The following is a 7375-nucleotide window of genomic DNA, read 5'->3' on the forward strand; positions in this document are numbered from 1 at the left end:
CTTCCTTCCTTCCTTCCTTCCTTCCTTTCCTTCCTTCCTTTCTTTCTTTCTTTCTTTCTTTCTTTCTTTCTTTCTTTCTTTCTTTCTTTGAATTCCAAGAGATCAGGTAGCTTTTTCTGATTTTCAGAACATTGTACATATACAAAGACATATACAAAAACATCCACATAAAATAAGCAAATGCCTATTTTTAAATTATATATGTAAGGATAAATATTTGAATCATATATATATATATATATATATATATATATATATATATATATATATATGTAACTTATTTTATATAAATTCACTATTAGGACTTTGGACAACAGTCACATATATCATTTACTTGAGCCTATACTTGAGGACATCCTGGCTTCATATAACTTTAGAGTTGGTAAAGTTTGCATACAGAAAGTCTTCAATGGATGTTCACTGCCAGTATGGATGGCCTCTGATTCTACCTATCTTGGTTCTCCCCTAATAACATTTTATTACCATTTACAGCATCACTGTTATATATTGGTCCAAAGATAGCAACAAGATCATAAGTAAGAAACTAAACTGAAAATAAACTGAAAAGAAACAATAAGCACATGTCTGCTTCACTGAAATAGGAAACTATTTAGAATGGCAAGATGTTTTATTTTGTTTTATTTTAATTCACATTTAGGACAAAACCCTCCTATCCCGATCAAGTAAGTTTTATCAGTGATAGGATTCTTGATTTGGCTTTAAAAATTTTCTCATTTCTAATATAATGAGGTAATCTTATTTTTGATATGATCACACAAGGAGTAGCTGACGAATTTGGCTCAGGAAAGAAACACACTCAAACAGATTGAAGAAATTTGTAAATAGTTCCTAAAACAGATTAATGCTATATCTATTCACAAATCAAATGACTAACAGTTTAGAGAACTGGGAGCTCACTTTGAGAGTTCTTTGTTACCTGATATGCACATTATATTTCAGGACATAAAGAACAATATCAACAAATAGGTGCACTTAAGAAAATGTAAGAATGTATAAAATTATTGAATATCTTGAAATTATTGCATGCTTGATTTATTTGACATTCACTTAATATTTCATACATTTTGACATAACTAAATAGAAGTGATTATTCAACTGTAAGGTATATTACAATAAAGTAGAGCTAACTATTCGTGTATTATTTGGAAGACATATTTTTAGAAATAAATTTGTTTCTTTTTCAGATATTTATTACACAAAGAAACAATGAGAGGATTAGAAAGACTGATCTTTGATTAAATTTTACATTCATTTCCCATGGACAATTTAATAAATTACTTTAGAACACATCATTTTGTATATACAACTTTGCCTAAATATTTATAATCTGTTTGATTGCTTATATAAAATGCAAAGGTCACAATCGGTAATTTACAGTAGGAATCATATATCTGTTAAGGATATCTCTAAATGTTCTCTCTTTCTGTTATGATCTTACTAGCATGAACAAAGAAAGAAAGAAGTTACAAAGGTTTAAAATTAAATGGTTGGTAATGGCCACAGCAAAAGCCTGAAAAACAGATGCTTTCATTGTAGCTGATAAGATGCACTGAGATAGTGCCATAGCAACAGATCACAAAACCGTGGACTTGTAACCAGCCATTCTGTTGGCCAGAAATCTGTGAACAGTTGTGATGGCTCTATCCCAGGGAACCTCTTTCAACTGTAGAAGTTTGTGACTAAGGTAATACAATGATACATATTCCTGTATAAGAATTGTGTGAGTGCTTGAAGAGTGATCTATAACTAGACTCAAACTCAAAGTACACACAAAAGAACAATATTTGACCATGTGAAAATTGCATCACATACCAAATATCTCCAACAGTTATTGCTTTCAGGTACCCATTTTTGTTGTCCAAATATTTTTTTCTCTTACAGCTCAGTGAAATAACATTCACTGTTTTGTAATAAAAACACTCATTGATAATTTAGAGATGTGATCACAGATGTTGCAGGAGTGATAATCAACCCATTCATGTTGACTTTTTTAGATATCTCTTCTATGTAAATTTGGGTACAGTAGTTCTCCAAGATGAACACACTGGCTTCAGAATAGGGTTTTGAAAACTCTCTTCTTAAATGCACACTGGCTAAAGGTAAATATGCTTAGAGTTGAATTAATATTTCTTCCTAGTTTACTGATCGCTAGTACCTAAGTATTTCTTTCCCCTAAACATTTAGTAGTGAAAGATACGTGGGTGGAAAGTGAGACATTGTCCCTGAAGTGGCTGCAACTTCATGTATACTCCCATGCCCTGAAGCTGTGAAATTCTCCAGCCTGCTTGGAGGAGGTCCTGATGGAGCTATATGTGGGGGACAGTGAGAATGCCAGATGGTGGTTTGTGAGAAAATCTGGGACCAAGGCAGTCTGCCAAATGAACTGGAAAAAAAAAAGATCACCCAGAATATATCTCCCCCACACAAGTGAATGGGAGATGAATTAGGAGCTCTCTTCCTCATACAAGTAAAAATCTTTCATGCATGTTTTCACCACATGTACAACTAGGAAAAGACCAGTTGTAAATATCTTAAGAGATTTGTAATGCATACATTTACCTTATCTGCATTTTGTTTTTTGCTTTGTTAAGCTGATAAAGAAGCAGCCCATTGATAAGAGGAGTCAAGGCAAACTTAAAAATAATGTGAAGGGTAATTTTTATATTCAAAAACAAATGAGAAGACATCAAGAAAGTACTTTTTACCTGATTTGTGAGTTAGAGGAACATTTGCATTGTATTGATTGCTATTGTGTGTCTTTATCACTTTTATTGTTTGCTGCAGTATAGCCCTTTGAAGGTCTGCCAAACCACTGTGGCTTGCTCAAAAGCAGGGCTGAATTTTAATTATGCTGAGCCAAATAGACACAGAAGAGTTGAACTTGATTAGACCACTTGTCCTGCTCTGCACACAGAGGGCATTCTGCACACTTATGTTAATAACTGACAAAGTCAATTCATATATTAGTTGAAATTATAAAGATAAAATCACCACTTGTCAACATATTCCTTCTACATGAGAATTCCAGTCTCCTATTTTAATTTAATAACCTAGGGAAGAATGCTGAGACGTTTAGGTAGCCAGAGGGGATGTGTGTGTGGCATAATATCTTGATAGCAGTCATATTTTTATTGCCTTGGAAGAGGCTGTATATGAATACATTAATTAAGATTCAAAGGAGGATGATTCATGCAAAGGATTGTGTGTGTGTGCATGAGTGTGTATGTGTGCGTATGGGCATGCATTTGTGTTGTGTGCATGTGTATGCATTTTGAGTATGATGTGTGAATATGTGTGTATGCCAGTGTCTTAAATTTATTTTCAAATTTTTTTTAATCTAAAGATTAGTTTATCCCATGGGATAAAGGTACAGGTGAGATGTCAGAATTTCTTAAACTTTTATTTTATTTTTCCCAGGAATGCTACAACATGCAAATTTGTTCTTTCCGCATAACTAGGCCAAAATGTGTTCTCATAGTAACTTCTCCAATTTTCCCATGGAGCACAGGGGACCAAGTCTCTGACACATCCTGGTTTCTGTAAAGCAAAGAGCCATTAAATTAACTTGGCTGCTAACTTTGTATAGGAGCAACTTCCAGAGGAGATTTTTAGACTCTGATCAAATCCAAGAACAAATGACAAAAAAAAAATCAAAAATATAAAACAATATCAAAACCACTTTAACAATGTGTATATGCAGTTTCAAAAATAACCTTGTATTAATCCCACATTCTTATATGTGCATATGTAAGATGGCTAATAAACAGAGACTAAGTTACAGATAATACGTTAATTAAGGAAATATTTTCTCAATATATTTAAAAGATAAGGTTTTAACATTGTAACTGAACTTTTCATATAGGACATGTAGTGCAAACATTAGAGTGTCATTTTCTTTGATAAATCAAAATTACTAAGCCCCCTAATAGAATTTTGTCCTTTACTTCAAACATCTTAATACCAATTGACTACTTGTAATCCTAAGAACATAATCCTTCCCTCAGGACCAGTAAAGAAAAAACAAAGAGATGTTCTTGCTGTGCAGCAAGGCAAATATGGAGGGGTATTTTTGCTCTTGTTGTTATTGATTTGGAAAATATGGCATAAAGTTCTCATTTTTGTGAAAAATAATGTGTTCATACGACCCTTCCTATTGCATATTGTGACTTCGCTTATCTACTTGAGAAAAAGGAGAAAATGGTTATATGATGATACACATTAAATGGAGGTGTGTTTTCATTTTTGTAAAAAAATAGACCATTGCCAAAAAAATAAGTTGGTTATAGAAGAAGATCATTCTGAATACTACCTATGCAGTTTTCTAAACATGTTATTTTCTGTAATGTTCTTATTGAACCTCAATTTTACTAGATATAGAATGGAAATTTAAAACATTGGTGGAAAAGATAATATATAAGAAATATTACAATAAATGTCTACAAAATTCATTGTGTGAATATAAATTATTATTTTATTTGCTGGGTTTCAATAGACTAATGATGATTGAAAGATATTTGTAGTCCATATACTTTACCATCACTTTAGATAATGTTTAATATCCAACATTTAAAAAATGATCGTCTCAAAACAATATATATACCGAAATAAAGATGTATACATTTATTTACATATGTAGGTTTTACAATTTTGTATTAGTGTTTTGCCTGCGTGTATATCTGTGCATCATGTGTGGTTCTGTTTTCTGAAGAGTTTAGAAGAGTATGTCAGATATCTTGGGACTAAAGTTGTAGTTTGTGTACAAATATGTGTGTGCTAGGAATTGAACCTGCCTCCTCTGGAAGGGCAGCCAGTGTTCTTTTTTTTCTGTTTTTCAATAATTTTATTTTTTTCTAATTTTATAATTTTAATTTCCCATAGCACCTTGGCAATGTTGAAAACAATACAAATACAAAGATGCTCATTTTAACTGTTTATCCAGGAGTATGTGTCACACCATTTGAGGATGGAGTAGAATTTTAAAAACAGAACAAATCTAAGCTATGGACAAAACAGAAGCCAAATAACTGGTTCTGACATGCTACTCCCCAAACATTTAAGAGATGCGTCACTCAATGGACACATGAATCAGCTGGAAAAAACAAAAACAGAACATTGATGTGTGTATTGCTTTACATTTCTAATCAGTATTCTGTACTATACAGCTGAAAACAGAATACCTTGCCCAGAGCTTACAGACATCAGAGTCACACCTTTAGGACTGTGCAATGTGTAATAAGACACAACAAATTGTTAGCTTTAAAAATAAACATTGTTATTTAATAATCAGGTGACTCTTAAGAGATTCAAAATATCCTAATTCAGCTAATAAAAACTTAAATGCCCATGCATATTCTTCAAAGCCCAGACTAGCTACTTAGTATATGCCAAAGAGTTTAAAGTTAAGAGTAAGAGCCACCAAAGTATAAGGAAATATAAAAAATTAGAAAAAATCCATCACGGGGTGGGGGGCAGAAAAGGGAAAATCATTTGAAATGTAAATAAAAAAATATATCGAATTAAAAAAGAATCATACAAAAGAATAAGGGAATGAGACAGGAGAATCTGTCTTAAGAATATATATATATATATATATATATATATATATATATATATATATATATATACCTCAAAAGGAATATACTGCTATTTATCTTTTCCATAAAAAGCCAGAATGATACTCTTAAAATATGGTTACTATATATTGCCAACACAAGCATCAGGAACTGAACCCCAGTGCTGTTCAACTCTGTCAAAGCAAAACCAGTGAACATTTAAACCAAGAGACTGATTATTAAGGCCATGCATAACTAACAAAACTAGACATAGTACTCCTAATTCATAAATAATATTTTCTTGTTCGCTAAGTGGAAGATAATAACTTAATTCTGCCCCTAAGTCTTTTCAAAGCCAATCTGGTTATTTAAAAAAAAAAAAAAAAGGAAAGTGAAATGCAGCCAGTGTTCTTAACTATTGAGCCATCACTCCAACTCCATAAAGAGTGTATTATATGCTAATTTTATAACTCACATAAAGTTACTTACAGATTCACTGGAATGATTTTGTAGCCACTTACATATTAGGAAATAAAAGGAGCTTATTCTTAATTTTCAAGGATACATTTAATATCTGTTATACAGACAAGGATTTATGATAAAAATTTGGTATGTTATAATGTATGATTAGTTGTTTCCAATACTTTTTGAGATAGGTCTCGTCATGCAGGCCTAACTCACTTGGAATGCTCTACATAGATCAGACTGACCTCAAACTCATAAAGGTTCATCTGCCTTTGTCTCTGGAGTGTTAGGATTAAAGTCATTCACCAACATGCCTGGCAGTTGTTTCCATATATAACTTAATATTTGCTAGATGGTAAATATTGTGCATAAGGCAAATAAAATATACTTACACTCTTATAAATAAAAATTAAAATAATTAAATTTGAGTTTCCATATCTTGAAATATGTTTCAATAATATTATAATATGTGATATTTGGGATTGTCATTTTTCTTCTTAATGTAGACCTGTCTATTTGTTTATGATAAATGTAATGTTCTTAGGCTTACCTATAAATATGGAGCATACACAGTATTTGCAAATAGAATATATTTCATATTAATAGCAGCATTTTCTTTTATTTTGAATCCATTTCTACAAATACTAAAATTTTAAAAATATGTTCATTAGGTGAGCAAAGATATTATTCAAACTGAGTTTTCAAGTGATATTCAGTACCTCCATGGAACACCTTAATAAACTTATTTCAAATTTCTTATTCAAATGTGAAAAGGTCAGACACAAGTTTACCAAAGGCAATGTAGGGAAGTAATATATTATATATAAAATATAGTCCTGTATTTTATACTCTATCCAAAATTCATGTTTATATTTGATTGTCTTGTAATTATATTAAGATTTATGTATGTGTAAAAGATGTAGTTCAGTAGTAGGATGCCTGAGTAGTGTGCCTTAGATCTTTAGTTCAACCCATGGCAACCATTAAAAAAATTATAGTAGAAATTAGGATTCTTTAATTGAGGCTATTTCATAAGTGCTCAATTCTCATGATTGCATTAATGATATTTAGCTACAAAATCAAAATCTTACACCTAGCCTTTTGCTCCTTTACAATGTGAGGCCCTCTCAGATGTAACATTGAAATAAAATGGCCTTCTTTATATGCCAGTATGTTGATCGTGAATTTCTCAGTGTCTAGAATTGTGAAGAATATATTTTTCCTTATAAATTCAGACTCTGGTGTTCTATTAAAGCAATGTAGGATAGATTAAGGCCGATAGACTTGTATCAAATTAAAGTCTACAAAACAGTAAAGATCATCTTTATGCATTTGTG

This window comes from Apodemus sylvaticus, chromosome X (assembly GCF_947179515.1).
Source record: "Apodemus sylvaticus chromosome X, mApoSyl1.1, whole genome shotgun sequence".
In the NCBI taxonomy this organism is placed as follows: domain Eukaryota; kingdom Metazoa; phylum Chordata; class Mammalia; order Rodentia; family Muridae; genus Apodemus; species Apodemus sylvaticus.